Source organism: Dasypus novemcinctus, chromosome 12, assembly GCF_030445035.2.
Source record: "Dasypus novemcinctus isolate mDasNov1 chromosome 12, mDasNov1.1.hap2, whole genome shotgun sequence".
Lineage (NCBI taxonomy): Eukaryota > Metazoa > Chordata > Mammalia > Cingulata > Dasypodidae > Dasypus > Dasypus novemcinctus.
The window spans coordinates 73925798-73938555 of record NC_080684.1 but is presented as its reverse complement, the minus strand read 5'-3'; positions in this window follow the sequence as shown (position 1 = coordinate 73938555).

The window sequence follows — 12758 nt, the reverse complement described above, 5'->3', positions numbered from 1 at the left end:
AGGGCTACAGATTTAGCAAAACGTGATTGAGCCAATAAAAAAAAGTGATGCCCTTTGTTCTAAAGAAAGTATTCTGCCTGACACTTGAAAATTTCACTGTCTCTGGAGGAAGATAATATCATCCAGAGCCTCTAAATTTTTCTTCCACCATTGAGACATCTAATAAAAAACTACACATCATAATAAAAGAGAAGACCAATATACAAGAAATCAAGAAAACAATAGTTGAAAGAAAGACACCCATGGATAGTGGCTTTAAAATAACTATAATATATTCAATAAAATAGAGAAAATTATTAAGAGTTTCAGCAGAGAATTAGAATGCATTAAAAAAATCAATTCTAGAACTGTGCTGCCCAATATGGTAACCACTAGCCACTTATGTCTATTTAAATTTAAATTAATTGAAATTAAATAACATTAAATTGTCAGTCCCTTAGCTTCATTAGCAACATTTCAAATGAGCAATAACCACACATTGCTCGTGGCTACCATATTAACCAGCACAGATTATAGCATACTTGTATTACCCCAGAAAGTTCTTTTGAGCAACACTATTCTAGGACTAAAAATTATAATGCTTCCTTTCCCCACTCAGCTGTTAGTAGGAGGGTGAAAGCTCTACTCCAGCTGTGGCCCTGAATGCCCCATCTCAGCTCAACCCTGTGATGGAGATTCCATACATGATGGGCAAACCAGGAGCACCAGGGCCACCACTGCTACTCCAGGGTTCGCTCATTGAACTGGGATGTGACTCTGGGAGACGCAGGCCTCTGTTCCCATCCTAGCTCCTGTGCAGGAGAACGGAGATTCTGTCCAAGGGAGAGGCAGGTTTTAAAGATGAAGTGTTCTACAGCATTGCCTGAGGGGACAAAGTGTATTTGGAATAGAGTTTGGAGACGTTCATTATTTCGTGAAAACAATGGAGATCTTGGTGGAAAGTAATTAAAAGGGTGCACATAGGCCCATAACACTGGAATCAACAAGTGATACGGCACAGAAACCAGAAGTTTAATAGAGACACAGAGAGTGAGACAGCCAAGCAAAGCTCTCTTGGAATGGCAGTCAACCCCTTGGATTTGGAAATGCTGTGCACATGCTCTAGGTTAACACCCACTGAGAACAATAAGAGCAAGATGTGGGGCAGATTTGAAAACATTTCCCAAGACAGACAGAGATCCATTAACACAGGTCTGAAGCCTTCCTGCACAAGGCTTAAGGGGCTTAAGCACAACCTCTAATGAAACACTAGCTAAAAAATTAGGTATTATTCTGACCTAAGGGAAACTTCTAGGATACCAGACTTAAGAGTAAAATCACACTCATATTTCTTGCAATCAGGAAGACTGTTCATGCCCAAGATAATGTCCTATCAAGAATGATTAGAGAAGAAAGCAGAAGAAATTCAGACATGATCAAAGAATCACAAAAAGAGATAGAAGCCAGAAAGCAGGAAAAACTGTAAAAGAAGATTTAAAAAAACAAGGACACTGCCATGTGATGGCAGGCAGAGATGTAAACCTAGGAACCCCAACAATTGCAGCATGTCTATACCAGGGTGCTACCAATCCCAGGAAAAAGAATAGCCTTGATTTTGGATCCCTTGCCTTTAAAACCATGAGGCAATGAATGCTTGTTGTTTAAGCCAACACATTGTGTGGTATTTGTGATAGCAGTCTAGCAAAATAAGAACCCCAGAGACCTGAAGTATTATCAGGACTTTACTAAATGTTAGAATTAGTTATAGTGGGGTCATAAAAGGGGCAAATAAAATAAGAAGTCCTGGTCAACACCTGACTTTCAGTGAGTCCAAGGGATCTGCCAACCCACCCAGTGCTTATTTCACCAGTTATTGAAATTAAATTAACCTTGATATTGAGTACTTGGACTGTGTAGTAAAAGCTAAAAAGAGAGAGGAGCAAAGGGAAGCAGCTGAAACTGCCTCTATCCTTCAGCCAAAATAGTAAACTAAAAAAAAATCATACTTCAAGTGATATTGAGCCATCATATTCCCTACATAAATTGGATGAATCTTGGAGAAAATATTTAGACTGTAGCAAGTTGAACCAAACAGTAGCACTGATCACAACTTCCATGTCAGATATAACATTTTTGTGATAGCAGAATAATATGACCTCAGGTACTGGTATATGATATATGGCCATTGAATTGGTGACTGTATTCTTCTCTATCCCAACATTAAAAAAAAAGATCACATGCAGTTTGCATTCAAATGGAATAGACACTAACAACAATTCACAAATTAGTCTGAGGGTTCTGTTAACTCTCAGGATCTGTCATAAGACAGTTCACAGAGATGTAGACATCCCATGGAACTTCACACTGATCTATTACATTAATAGCATCATATTGAACTGGCAGGATTAGCAAGTGGTGGCCAGGATGCTGAGGGTTTGGAAAGACACATGCACTCCAGAAAGTGGGACATAAATGTTAAAGATTCAAGGACCTATGACTTTAGTATTTACATGTAGAGACAGGTGTATATGAAGACATTTTCCTCCAGAGTAAAAGACAGATTGCCACATCCTGTACCCTCTAGTACAAAGAAAGAAGCTGGTTATCTGGCAGATCTCTTTGGGTTCTGAAGACGACACATTATATCCCTTAGAATGCTCCTCCTGCTCATAAGATGGACAACATGGAAATTTGCTAAATTTGAATGGTGTCGAGTATGGAAGAGCTCCACGGCAGGTCCAGGCTGGTGTGATAATCATATGCTTTGCCCATAAACCTGATGAACACTCTGCATCAAAATTGTCAGTGGTGGAAAAAGGTGAAGTGCAGATTTTATCCCAAGCCGTAGATGGGTGAATCAAAATGTAGGCTTGGGGGTTGAAGAGCAAGGCCATTCCCTCTGAAGCAGATAATTATACACTTTTTTATAAACCACTCTTAGTATGCTTCTGGGGCATGGTAGAGATGAGATGAAATCTTGACCTTGGAATTCCAAGTAAGCATGCAACCAGATCAGTCTATTATGTGCTGTTTCTGTTCAATCTAGAGAGTCATAAAGTTGGACAAGCCCAGTAACCTCCATTATATGGTAGATATAGTACAGCTAGGATAAAAATATCAGCAGTATCAGAGAGCACAGACACCCACCATAAGTATCCTAGCACTTTCTCCATTTACACATGCAGCCATATGGAGGTATAATTATTTGAAAAAGTTTGATGGTCTTAGTATGTTATTGAGATCCAGGGATGGGGCCTTAAATGACAGTGAGAAGGAAAATAGTCACAGTGGGCAGAGCTCTACCTTGTATAACAGGCTTATCCTCTGTGTGGAAGGAGAAGTGGCCTGAGGTGAGAATATATATATAGACTTGAGGGCAATAGCTAATGACCTGACTTTTCTGAAAGGAAAAGAATAGATGATTGGAGACAAGAAGCTCCAGCAAAGAGGCATGTGGATGGATATATGGGAGGGACCACATACTAATGGTCACCAGAAAACATTGCCTGTGGAAGAAGCACTGAAAAATCAAGTAGACAAAATGATTTGACAAGCTGACAATAGAGCTTTTTTCATTGGTCACTCCAGATATGACTCAATGGGTGCTTGGAAGAAGTGGCCAGAGTGGCAGAGATGGAAGCTGTTCATGGGCCCTATAGCATGGGCTCCCACTTACCAAGGCTACACTAGCAATTTTTGCTTCTGCATGACTAACTTTCCAGCAACCAAGAGCAATGCTAAGCCCCTGATATAGAACTATTCCTTTAGGGAATCATTTGATAACAAGTTAATTATATTGGACACTTTGTATCTTGGAAAGACCAAGACATTCTTGGGTTTGCATGTCTTACCCACAGAGCCTTAGCCAGCACTACTATTGTAGGGATTTACAGAATACCAGAGCCCACAGAAATCCCATCTGAACATGGACCCCACTTTAAAGCAGGGAAGGTGGAGAAATGAGACCATGATCATTCTTAATTCTTACCACATCATCCAGAAGTTTCTATTCTAACAGCATTATATCAAATTGTAGAAGGTATACCCTTAGTGACACTTAAAGACAATCCTCTGCACATATGGAATAATACCTCTTTTCAGCATGCAGTATGTACACAGAATCATAGACCTCAATAAGATGCTATTTTTCTGATATAAACAATATATTGGTCCAGAAACCAAAGTTTAGAAGAAATGAGACTCCACATACCATCATTCCCAGTGGCACAGTGAGAGATTTTGTACTTCCTTCCCCTGAAGGATTTGAGGTCTTGATTTAAAAGGAGGTGAACTCTTACCAGCAGACATGGTAAAGCTCCTCTTGGAATGACAAGCTATGTCTGCCACCTGAGGACCTAGGACTCCTTTTGTTCAGAGACCAACAGACAAGAAGAGGAGTCAGATATTGTCACGGGTAAACTGACCCTATTCAGAAAGACAAGGTGAGATTTAGATATATATATGTGGACCTCGGTTGATTTGCTTGGATACCTCTTTGTATTCCCTTGTCCAATTACGACTGTGACTGCCCAAGTCACAGTACTCCCACCTGAGAAGAGTATGGTCACCAGGAACTCGAATACCTCAAGAAACTGTTTGGGCCACATCATCAGTTCCACTGCCAGAGACAATATCTGAGAGCTAAAGGAAATTAGAATGGATAGTAAAGATGGGAGAGTAGTGCCAGATGTGGTCCTGAGTACAGCAGCATCAATGAGGCTGTGGTTCATCCCACTAATCTTTTAAGTTTCCTGTGAGGAAGATAGGCCCACTGGAACCTTTGAGGAATTCCTCTTCGAACATGTAGGGACAAGTGTATCTGTATGGTACTAGAGGGAGACTGTAGCAGCCACAAAGGAGCATCACTCAAATTCCTTTCAAGAAAGAATTTGCTATTTTGTGATAAGTAGTGCAGTTCGATGACAACTTCCTATTTTAACCCTTTCAGGATCTGCCTGAACTCTCAAGTTGAACCTATGATTTTCCTGAGCAACTCTTCACCAAGGCTGAGCATGACACCTGGCCTTTTTTGCCCCACATGGGACTCCGCTAAGAATGAATCTGTCTTAGTTTTGGCACAGGACTGTCGATGCAAAGTACCAGAAATGGATTGGTTTTTATAATGGAAATTTTGTTAGAAGAAAATCTTACAGTTCTGAGACAGTGAAACATCCAAACCAAAGCACCATTAGAGATACTTTCTCCACCATGGGTAGCTACTGGTGATCCTGGTGTCCTGTTATGTGGTGAAACAAGATGGCAGCTGATCTCTGCCAGAATCTCTTCCTTCCCCTCAGGGCTCACTGTCTTTTAGAGCCTAGGTGTGGTGATCAGGCATATGGCATAGCTCTTCAGCCTTGAACTGTTCCATAGGTCCAGTCTCTCGGGAGCTTCATGCTTCAGCTTTGGTTGCTAGCAATCCTTGTGTCCTCTCTCACATGGCAGGATCAAAGTGGCAGCTTCCTTTTTCTGTGTTTCTCTCTGTGTATCTCTGTTTATATCAGACCCAGCAAGAGGGAGGATACTTAGTCTGTGTCACACCTCACTGGCATAGACCAATCAAAAGCAATCTTAATCAAGTGATCCAATCAAAGTATCTTAACAGAATCGAACACAGTCAAAGGCTCTCATACGCACTGTAATAGACCAGTTCAAAGGTATAATAATTTTGGGGATTCACCAAATTCATACTCTCACAGAATCTTTGCTCCACAATTTCCCCTTTAGCTTGGCTGATACTTATTCATATTTATTTCATGGTTTGAGGTTCTTCCTGACCCTTTTTGCTTTCTCCCCCTTTTCTTTTCACAGAGTCAGTTCTGAGGGTTTTTTTGCCCAATTCTCCTTGTCCACTCTTTTATCTTTTATAGGAGGTAGCCCCCAATGAACTGTTTTCATATTTAAGTCTCTCTCAGTGTCTGTTTCCCAATGGTCCCAGCAGAGAGAACTCCACAGTGTGTTACAAGTATGTTTGTTAATGTTTATTCAGCATCAGAGTAAATTTTACCTGAAGGATTTTGAAAAATATCTAGCCTGTCATATGTAGAAAGTGGAAAAGGAAGTGGAAGAAAAGCTCTTTTCTCAGTCCTTTCCTCCATATTCCCTATATGGAATTGATTTTTGGGATAGTTTTATTTTTATCTTCCCAGTCTTGACATGCTCCTATTTTATCTCCTTTTGTCTTTCACCATTTTTTATTTAAGACTTGTTCCTTGTTTTGAGGTTTTGTTCATAAAAGCATATCTTCACTAACTTATTCTAGTTTATGGTGATATAGCTGGTAACAATTTTTATCTGCTCAATATCCACATATTTATGGTAATTGCTCTCTAAAGAAGGATTCCTCTTCCTTTTCTCCTATTTATATTTTTGTATAGAACCTATTTCATTTCTATTATTCATCTCTGAATGAGGAGTCAGAGAAAATACAAGCCTTATTCCAAGCTAGAAAGAACTTTTCCTGGTTCAGGTAAAGTTCCTTATGACACAAGTTTGCATGAATAAGTGACTTTGTTTCTTCCTGGTCAAAAGCGATTGACAGCTACAGTATTGCTCACCTCTGTTTCACTCACATCTATTTATCTGCTGAACATAAGGTGTATCTTGTACTTCTTCATTTGGCAGCTCCTCTTTTCCTTCCTTCTTTAACCACAACTAAGCCCAGAGAAGCTGCTGTCAGTAGACACATCCTGTTCACATTGTTCAAAATCAAGAATATCTGATTTTCCCTTCTAGGAGATGTCATCTGCTGTACTCCACAGTGCCCTGCCAGCCTTTCCTGAAATCTGCATCTCTGTTAAATTTTCATGGTTTTTGGAAACCCATCTTCTTATATTGTAGTGTGTTTTAGGATGACTTCTAAGTTTATCAAAGATTAAGATTGCATTTCTGTTTTTCTTTCTCATTATTGTTGGAGTGCAATTTCCAAAAAAAGAAAGAGACAGGGCTGTAATCTTTAACCTTTTAAAACCAGAAGTGTTGCTATATAAATTTTACATATACTATAAGGGGAATAAGATATTTTAAACTATTAAGTCAATGTATTTTTCACTTGTACTCTTTCTTAATCATCTTTTCTGATTATCTGTAAACACTTCATCAATGACATATATCATTTCAGTGGGAGAAAAGTACCTCCTAGAATATTTTTAGAAGTACTGCTCAGATTCATGTCTCAAATAGGACTTTTGAGTGTCTTATGAGACAAAAGACAAAATTTATGCTTGGTTACAAAAGAAATTACTAAATATTAAAAGCCTTTTCTAACATACAACAAACAAATTTGGTGCTCTATTATTTTTACTGTTTATAGGGGTATTAGAACTTACAGCCAGAAGAATTTACATGACAGAAGGTATGACATAAGAAAGGATCCTTCATGGTGGGGACATAGAATTAATATAAGAAGAAGTTGGAGGAAGAACGAATAGTGGGATTTCAGGTTGTGATCCAGGCTCTCCCTATTGGGATTAAAATGTGGGAAAAGTCAGCAATAGATAATAGAAATACCACAATAAGTATTATTTGTAGCTGTGTAGCTATTCCATACATTCTAGGGCATATCTCAGCAAAATAGCAAGCTCTTTGGAGAGCAATATTTACAATATAGCATCGTAACAATGTGGAAAAAATCCAGAACACTAAATAAAAATGTTTAAGTCCATGCCTAGCATGTGGGTCTGAGAGAGGTCCCCCACCTCCCCATGAACAGTGCAGGTCAAGGGGGAGATTGAGAAGATTCTAGATGCCCCGTACAACAGAGCTGACAATTGGTGTACCAGCACAATCCTGATCTTGGGCCAAGGAAGTCTCATAGTGTGATGACCTTGATATCAAAGACTACTGAAAGTAAGAAAAATTTCAGGATTGTTTACCATTACAACAACCACCCCAATTTAGCTAAATTCTCAAATATAAGCATGTAGATTAATGGATTAGCACAAATCTGCTAGACTGCAGTTGAAATCAGCAGAGAAATATAGGACAGCAGGTATATCAAAGTTCCAGCTCTCTGCAGCCAGAAAATATTTAACTGTTCCCTGTACCCAATGTCCTTTTAGAAAGGACATAAGAAAGGCAGAGATGAATGCTGAAGGGAAAGGAAGAGGTCCGATGTAGAGTAAGCTCTAAGGTTACTTAAAGCTGTCCTTTCAAACCTTAAAAAACTGAGTTACACTTAATTGGCAAATTTTTAACTTTTCATCACTAAGCAGATAAAATGAATTCCCAGGAACACAATGATACCAGTTGTAGAAAAACCAACTATTCGATTTGTTTTTACATAGAATGGGAGGCAAAATTGAAATTGTTTTATATGTAAAACTTTATTCTGCTTTCTTAACTTAATGATATAAAATCATTTTCCATTTCATCAAGCTAATTGTAAACATGTTTTTTTTTAAACCTTTTATTTTGAAATACTTTCAAACTTTAAGGACAGTCACCAAAATAACACTAAACCCATGCAGAGTACTCCAAATATCTCTCTCCCTGCAAATATCTGTTTTAATGGCTAGATAATATTACCTTATATAAAGACTGTAATTTCAAAATTAACTTCATTAATGCTAGGTATTTAAATTTCCCTATTTTATTACAAAAGTAACCACATAATAATTGGGGCATTTCCCTCTGACCTAGAATGGTAATGCCAAAAGCTAATTGCTACGTGTTCTAAAGAAAACCACCAGTGAGCAGTCAACAAATGGAAGCAGACGTCATCCCTCATAGCTCATCAGAGGTGATGGAGTGTTGGCTACTTATGATACACACTCACATATATAATCCCTCAGACATAAGGATAGGCCAGGAGAGAAGTAAGTCAAGGGTCATAGTCCTTGCTGGTGGTCTGCTAGTCAGTGAGAAGTTAGTCATTCTCTTCACCATAGTGGACATGAGAGGAGTGATCCCTTCACACCCTAGACCAGGTAAAGGGGCAGCTCCAAGGCCTGATAGAGACAATAGTCCTGAAAGGTGAATGATAGTCCTCAACTGAGCTCTGGCTGCACTGCAGTGCTTGCAGACCTCCTCAGTACTCTCAGTGGACTGGAGCCAGTCACAGAAAGGTAGCTAGGAGAACAGGCCTGTGCTCCCTGTTGTTTGATAATTCATTGAGAAAAGCTGGTCTAGAGATTTCTGAAGAAGGAAGTCCACTGGAGGAGCTTGTGTCAGCAGGGCTTAAAGGGGTGTTGGTGAAGAAGGTCCCATGCATTTCCTTCAGCCCCCAAAGACCGTAAATAATGGCTGTGTGCTCTCTGTTGGTTCAAGTGAAGGAGCAGAGATGTCACCAGCAGGAAAAGAGAAAGTTACCACAATGGCCCCTGGGCTAAGTAAAAGGCCTTCCCACTGGGAAGGTTGTAAGGAAATTAGGTTGTCATTCTCTGAGGGAATCCTCAACTGCGGTTGGGGGTATGATAAAGCTGAACATTGCCCCCACAGAAATCATGTCCATCATCAGTTCAGGGAGCAAAACGACAGCAGAGGATATGCCCAAACTCCTTGGTCATAAACCTAGCTGGGCAGACGCTGGCTTGGGCTGGGGAAAGGCTTTAAATCAGATGCAAAACTGAAGTCTTAATCTGTATAGGACTAGGTTTTCATAATGTAAAGTGTTTGGAAGTTCATGGATTCTGCTGAAGATAGTAAAGCATATAAAAGAGGAGTTTAATATGACAGAATTCAATTAGTTACTAGAAAAATAAAACTACTGCAAGTTAATACATCCAATAGGCTGGAAACTCCTCAGTGGACCAATTACATGAACAGAACTGAAATAAAAATTTGGTGCATACAGCTTTTAATTTTTTCCCAGTTATTTCTTTAGGATAGATTTCCAGAAGCAGAATTACTATGTTTACTAGAACTTTTTTGATTGTGAGAAATAGATGACTACTCAGAGTACCTGACGCTAATGAGGATGGGGAGTTACAATAAAATCACAGAAGTATGTCATGAAAGGAAGAGCAGGGAGGGATTCAGCCAGGCCTTGGGGACAGATGATATTGAGGGACTAGAACACCATGAAACTTTTCTTTTTGCCTTTCTTCCTTTCTACATTTCTGCTTATAATTCTAGCTCTTGGCAAAGCACTTTCTTCTTCCTTCCTAATCTAATTTTATACTTTAGAATCCTTACGTAATCCACAATCAGTTTTGTTGTCTTATTTGAGAAACCCTAACATTGTTTTTCCAAATACTTAACCAATTGTCCCAGTGCCTTCTACTGAATCATTCATTTTTGTCTCACTGATTTATGTTTCTCCTTTATTAAATATTAAATTGTGTAATAGAATTTATTTCTAGTTGGACTAATTTTTCCCAGTGTGTACAAGTTCTGTACTGATTTAATCATTCTAGTTTCAAAATAAGTTTTAGTAACTGATAGGGCTAGTCTCTTTCAACCTTGTTTTTCATTGATCTTACTATGCTCCCTTCTTTTAGTCATATAAGTCAGGTTGGTTTTCATCTTAATATTTAAAAGGAAAATTTTCATTGATATTTTGACTGGGATTGAGTTAAATATGCACATTGTTTCTTCTCATCTGAAATATATATCTCTACTTTTATGTATTTATTTGCATGTATTAGAGTAATATTTTTGTTGATTGGTTGGTTTTGTTTTATTTTTATTTGTTTTTACATACCAGTCACACATGCTTCTTTTTTAAGGTAAGAGTCATAGTTTATGTTGCTAATATTAATAAGTTATTGCTTCTCAGTTATTTTCTAATGTTTCTTGTTAATGTAGGGAAACTATATTAATTTGTTCTATGTTTTTATTGCTCACAATCCTTTACAGAACTCCGACCAATTCCAACAGTTTGATGAGTGTATTGTTTTTGTTTTGAGGTGCCCATTTTAGTTAGGATCACTTCCTAGTTTGCATTAGACTTTCCATGCTTCCTTTTCATCCCTGAGCATGTGGATCAGTGCTTCTGTTCCTGCCTGCTCTAATGATACGGTGCATTTTTTAGTTGGTAGTCATAGTACTTTTTCCACATGGGACCCAAGAATGACAGCGTACACTAGGACAAAATAAACAATCCCATAAATAAGCATTACTCATAGTGTATTGATTAGCAATATCTGTACTCACAAAAATCAATTAACCAAGATTACATATTGCTACAAATACCAAACAGTGCCCTATAACTGTTAACTATAATTTGTAGTATATAGCCCAAGAGGCAAAATGTAACAGCCTGTGGCCCTGGTGAAACTCTCTAATGCATCCACCAGATGAGCAATTACTTAGTTTGAAGACTAAAGATGTTATGTCTCCCTTCTAGAGTAAACACAGGTATGGGTCTTCTGGGCAGCCTCTGGCATTGGGGAAGGATCCAGCCATTATCCTCTTCTCTGGGTCTACACAAATGGGGATGGGAGCTCTGGGATAACGCCACCCTTTTAACATAGTTTTCTTGAGTTTGTAATTTACCAAAACAGATATTTTTAGCTGGATAAAGATTCCTTCTGACAGAACAGATGAATGTGGGGAAAGACCACTCAGAATCAAACAGAGGTGGGGAAGTTTATTCTCATTTTTCCTGTGAAGTTTCCCTAGAATCAGCGGTAAGAACTCTGTCCTATGTAGGTTAGAACTCGTCTTCACTCTGCCAGAGGAATGAGGGGCCACCATTCCCAGGATGCTCATTGTTCTCAGAGCCCACAACCCCCCAAGGCTTGCTGTTTGGGGCACTTCCTTTGTTCATATGCCGTTTATCTCAGAGTCACTGACCCGATGCTGCTTTAGCTGAGATGAAATAATGATATCTGTTGATATTCAAAGCTTTCTGAGTGGGAGGCATGACATCACAGTAACTCAGAAAAAGATAAAAAGGTGGAGCTACCAAACAGCAGCTCACACAAGCTGCAACTTTATTTGGATTTGCTATAGTTGAACAACAAAGGAAACAGGTTGACTCATTTGGTTTCTATTGTACTGGAGTGATGGGGTTATTTTCGTATGTGTCCTAGCTATTCCTTCCACAGTGCCAAACAGAAATGGATGAGTCCAAGCCATAGCGAATACATTTAGCTCATAATATAGTTTTCATTTAAATCAAATTTATAGTTGCCTAAAATAGATACCCCGACTGTGCAGAAGTCATATAAGCAGCAGTCAGAATGATAAGGGTGTTTTGTGTGTGTGTGTGTTTTTTTACTTCAATTCAAAACACAGAAGTTGCTAAAGATACACTCTTCAATTGTTATCTTTCCCACTGAGACTATTGCAAGTGTTCAGTTTCTCCTCAATTACCCAGAAATGATGTACTTTTGTCTGATGTTGTTTTAAATCCCTATTGACTCTAAACCTGTTTCCCTGCCATTCTAAAAGGTGTTGAGTAAAATGACAGGAGGCTCAAGGTGGTTGTTCCTTTTTTTCTGTCTTTCATTCCTTCTTTCCTTTTATTCTTTCTTTAATGAGGATTCACAGATATAGTTTAGCTTTATTCTTCTAAAGCAGTGATTCTCAGCAGGGGCCAACTTTGTTCCCCAGGGAACATTTGGCAATATTTGCAGACATTTTTGGTTGTCACAACTAGAGCGGTATTACTGACTAGGAGGTAGAAATCAGAGCTACTGCTACAGATTCTACCTTGACAGGACAGCCTCCTACCACAAAGACCCTGTTCAATAGAAACAAACAGGTTTGATTAGGCTTAAATTTACTGGTGATTTGTAGAGAAGGTGAATTGACATGTTTTTGTATTTACAAAAGGGATTAGTGCCGTGTAGGGCTCCTACAGATGGAGCTTTCCATGAAGTTACCAAGGAGTC